This window comes from Eutrigla gurnardus (genome assembly GCF_963514095.1).
Source record: "Eutrigla gurnardus genome assembly, chromosome: 7".
Taxonomy (NCBI): domain Eukaryota; kingdom Metazoa; phylum Chordata; class Actinopteri; order Perciformes; family Triglidae; genus Eutrigla; species Eutrigla gurnardus.
Genome location: NC_139921.1, coordinates 12861097 through 12866404, shown reverse-complemented (window position 1 = coordinate 12866404; position 5308 = coordinate 12861097). Strand labels below are relative to the sequence as shown.

General features: G+C 42.3%; 1 long non-coding RNA gene across 1 annotated transcript; it reads left to right on the top strand.

Annotated features, from left to right (window-relative positions):
* Positions 1–230: 230 nt before the first annotated feature.
* LOC311015615 lies at positions 231–2616 on the top strand. Its single transcript, XR_014597377.1, has 3 exons — positions 231–488; positions 797–1086; positions 2320–2616. It is a non-coding gene; the product is annotated as an uncharacterized lncRNA (long non-coding RNA).
* Positions 2617–5308: the final 2692 nt, after the last annotated feature.

The following is a 5308-nucleotide window of genomic DNA, read 5'->3' as shown; positions in this document are numbered from 1 at the left end:
GGTCCTTGACTGTGTCAACGACCCCACCACGAGGATAAGAGTCCCAAAGATTAAGGACATGATGGATCAAGACGGCTCCTCTGAGACATCAGAATTGCAGTCAAACAAAAGGAAAAATGTAAGGCATTTTAATTTAATATGTACTTAAAGCTTTCTGTGACGGCTCCATCCTCTCTGGGTCCCTTTCTGGTCCTGACGCTTTTGGGTGGAGACATGTAGATTGTTAAACTGGGTGCACCTGGCCTTTGTCTCAGTTGATTACCTATATAGGACGCCTCTCTGCTCAGTTGTCTCTCTCCCTGATGTTGATTTAAAGGTGTACAGAACTACATTTCCAGCAGTAATTACTAATTCCTGTATCTTCTCTAGGTGTACAGAATATGAACAAAAAACACAGGAGCTGGAGAAGGAGCTGGAGGTATACAGAAGAGCAAACCTTTCACTACAGGGAAACCTTGATGAGGTTCTTCGACGGGCCTTCTCCGACAGTAAGTCGTTGAAAAAAAATGCTGAATTAGCAATAGGCCTCTTGCACAACAACCATTCTGGAAATACAGGCCGGGCATTTCTGCCTGACACACCTCCTCTGGTACCTTTAGAAATGAGTCATCAACTGGGGGCCGCTCACAGGATGTAAAAGCAAAGTACATGAATCACGTCCAAATTGTTACTGTGCAAGATACCTAGGAGGGTTACCTGTCAGAGAAATGCTTGCTGATGTTTTGTGAGAGTATTAAGAATACGTTGTTGATACATTTGAGAAAGCTACAACCACAGTGTCTTTTATTTCTGTCAGATCCACAGTTTCTCAACCAGCCAGCCATCGCTGAGACAGTCCCCCAACAAGTCAGCTCCCAGTCTGTTCTCAGCCAGCCAGCCATCACTGAGACAGTCCCCCAACAAGTCAGCTCCCAGCCTGTTCTCAGCCAGCCAGCCATCACTGAGACAGTCCCCCAACAAGTCAGCTCCCAGCCTGTTCTCAGCCAGCCAGTTGGCTCCCCACAAGTCAGCCCTCCTTCTCTCCCACCTAAGAGTCGGTCACAATCCGACACAGAGCCAACCAGCCTAGAGAAGAGAGATGGGAAGGTAAATGACAATGTACTGATCATTGTGGGTGTACATAAAATAGTACCCTGATCAACATTAATAGTGTATAAAATTGCAAGATGTTGTCGGTTGATCCTGTGAATGATCTACTTTTTCCTCTGGATGTAAACATGCTTTAAGAAATGATCACAGACCCTGGAGCCCAGATCAGCTGCAGAGGAGTCTTTGTTGACAGCTCCTTTTTAGCGGCAGTTAATGAAAGCAGTGTTTTTTCCCCCTATTTTTTAACACTGTAAAACTAGTTGTCACACGAAGGAGCAATACAGTAGTGGTCTCCTCTGTGTCTTTTCTTCTAGTGCCTCAGTGTCATGCATTACTGTCTCTGTCTTCAGCTGTCATTTTCACCGTCTTTCGCTGTCAGCCAGCGGAGGCAACCAACCCCGTGACGTCACTGACTGTCGAACAACAAGATGGCTGCAAACCCATCTAAAAAAAAAAAACAATTTTTAACTTTCTCCCAAATGCTTTAATGTGTTAGTTTGCCTGATTTTTAGCACAGTGGAAATCCGTTTAATGGTTTATGTTAAATTGGCTGGGTGCTTCATTTCAACTTTAAAGGAGAAAACCAACATTTGGGGAAATGATCTTGTCTAAAACCTTTCTAAACTAAGCTGACATACCATCATTGCATTTGGCACTTTTAAGGGAGAAAGCAAGCAGGTTCAATTTCAAATGAGCTATCTAGCTAATTAAAAGGTTTTGAACAAGCTACTTTCCCAAAATGTTGGTATTTGCCCTTAAAGGTGTACAGAAAAGAAAACTGAATTTGAGCCCACTCTGGGTCATAAAATTAGTGTAAAAACTCATCTATCAGACGATGGAGGCCAAACTTTGTGCAAAATTCTATTTTTGAGTAAATCCGGGATGAAAGTGTTGTATTTTGTGGTATTTTTTTTCCGCATTGGACAATGCAGGCGCACAGATTATACGTCAGCCTGTACACGATTCAAAAGCCACTGATATTGGATCTGTCATCCGTCATTCAAACGTCTAAACACGCACACACACGGAGCTTGGACTCGCCCCAAGCTTTGAATATCCTGCCCGCTCAATAACGACCAATCAAATCGGTTTACCTTACTCGGGTAAAGTCGTTTTGCTGCTCGTGACAACTCGGCGCGACAAACGGGACAAACGGCCATTTCTGTACACCTTTAAGGATCAAAATGACAACTGTAGCAGTAATGCATCTCTAATTATTATTGTTTCCAGATCAACATTGGTGCTGACATTTGGCTCAACGAGGACACATGGAGCAGGATAAATTGTGCCACAAAGGACTCCATATTCGTAAAAGAACTGGCTGTGGCAATTTGGGGGACCACAAATTTAAAGGGACGGAGTGTTAGCGGAAAAGGGTGCCCCACCAAATCTGCCGAGGCCAAGCCCCCACTGACACCCGCAAAGTTGGGAATAATAAAAGGTAAGGTGAAGCACATTTTCATATATTTTAAGTCAGACCATTGAAGCGATATTCCGGCGTAAGTGTAAGCCATGGTCAAACACACCGTAACACCGAGTCAGACCCCCCCTCGAGAGATCAATTTACCCGACCGCTAGATTCTCGAGTTCCACCAACTTCAGAAAAGACCGCACTATCGCCACACACGGCCCTGTGCGGATCCACTGTCCAACCGCAAAACGCCACTTTTAGCCACAAATAATGCTCAGAACTGCACCAAACTTCATCAACAGTACATACAGGGTCCCAGCACGTAGTATGAGCCGTCAAACATCTGCTAGCTTTGCCTGTTTTCTTTAGCTGATACAACTCACCTACTTCTCCTCCTGGAGCCGCTTGTTGGTGGGGAAGCCCTGACGAGTCGATCACCGAGTGCGGCGGAGTTAAAGAAAACAGGCAAAGCTAGCAGATGTTTGACGGCTCGTACTACGTGCTGGGACCCTGTATGGACTATTGATGAAGTTTGGTGCAGTTCTGAGCATTATTTGTGGCTAAAAGCGGCGTTTTGCGGTTGGACAGTGGATCCGTACAGCGCCGTGTGTGGCGATAGTGCGGTCTTTTCTGAAGTTGGTGGAAATCTAGCGGTCGGGTAAATTGATCTCTCGAGGGGGGGTCTGACTCGGTGTTACGGTGTGTTTGACCATGGCTTACACTTACGCTGGAACATCGCTTTAATAAGCTGTAGGCACTTTTCTAAATATTTCCCGACCTGAATATGAATTCTTAAATGAAATAAATAAATCCCTCTTCTCTTATCAATCCTTTTTCATTGTTTTGAAACTCAAATGAATGTAAGGCAAACATTTAATTCGAGTCATGGTCTGATACACTTTTATTTTTAATCAAGAGTGCTTCCGGAGGCGCCTGGATACATTTCATTTGGAGCCTGCAGAGAGAGACAAGAGATGGAGACAAGTTGGACATTATTTAACAGAAAAAATCATGGACATCAACAGGAAGGACAAAAAAACAAAGAAATGAATTTATTTATTTTTTTATTTTTATTTTATTTTTTTATTTAGGCCTTGTCTTCTTGGTTAAGCTCTATTGTTCTGTTTGTTAAGATTTATTGTTCTGTTGGTTAAGCTCTATTGTTCTGTTGGTTAAGCTCTATTGTTCTGTTTTGGTTAATAAATTGTTTTGAGTTAATCTTTCTCATCTTGCTGATTATTTACTATAACTGTATTTTATACATTCTTAACTTTAAAGGGATAGTCCACCCAAAATTCAAATTTTCCTCATTATTATGAGTGACATTATGAGTGACAGTTGAATTTTATTTTTTATTATTTGAATTGCAGTAACCTACTTTGTGACCACCCAATATCAGCCCGACCAGCCTGACCAGCTAAGACCAGCTTGACCAGCCAAGACCAGCCTGAACAGCTAAGACCAGCTTGACCAACCAAGACCAGCTAAAACCAGCTTGACCAACCAAGACCAGCCCAGCCAGCTAAGACCAGCTGACCAAAACCTAGCTAAGACCAGCCTGACCAGCCTGACCAGCTAAGACCATCTGACCAAAACCTAGCTAAAACCATCAAACCAGCTTGACCAGCTAAAACCAGCTTGACCAGCTAAGACCAGCTGACCAAAACCTAGCTAAAACCATCAAACCAGCTTGACCAGCTAAAACCAGCTGACCAAAATCTAGCTAAAACCATCAACCATCAAACCAGCTTGACCAGCTAAAACCAGCTTGACCAGCCTAAACTGGTCTAAGCTGGTTTTTTCAGCAGGGCATAGATGAAACTGGTTAGTCGATAGGGCTTAGTCCTCCATGTATGAACTATAAAAGTGTATGAAGATGTCTGGGTAAATTTGTGCATAGGGATTTGTGAGTTGAGGTACAGGTACCCACCTGTATGGTATGTTTGGTATGTATGCTGAATATTTAGGAGGATACTACTGGCAGTGTGAACTGATAAGATCCGCTTGTCTCGGGATGGTCATTATTACTTATTACTTATTTTATTATTATTTATTTATTTATTTAATTATATTATTACTGGTGTACTCTTTGGACATTTGTTAATAGAAGATGAGAGGGACAAGGGGACTTGACACTCCTATGTTAATAAATTGAACTGTATGTGATGTACTTCCCCCTTTATGTTCAGATACTGACTGAATCCAGCAAGGGGAGGGGAGGGAAATAAGCCAGAGGGGTAGGGGTGGTATGGGTGTGATGAGGGTGAGACAATAGCTCACATAGTTAGGACGTACACATTTTATATACGATGTATGGTGGTATATGTACGATGTACGGTGGTATATGTATGATTTAAGGTGGTGTATGTATGTATGTATGTATGTGTCTCAATTATGTAGCTGTGAATTTGATCTAATGTGGGCATATTGTAAAAAGGGGGGGAATGAAATGATAAAAACTTGATCACAAAAAAAACTTGCATATTCTGCAAAAAACGAAAATCACTCATTTTGAAAAAAAAAAAATAAGCTTATTTTGTCGTTTACTCAAATTCCTCCCACCCGACTTGTTGCTGGTTTTGCCGTGGCGGGTCACAAATGACTAAAAGTGGATGTTTGTGGGTGTGTTTGTGTGTGCATTGCAATGTTGTGGTTTCGCTGAGTGAATTAAGTCCAAACTATCAAGAGAGACCTCTTGATGGGCAACGTTTCTTATTAGTTTCCTCCTCAAAAGCCAGTTCCTGTAAAAGAAAAAAAACTGTGTCTGATTTCCATTTAGATCTGTTTGATTTTTCATCAGGGAAAGAA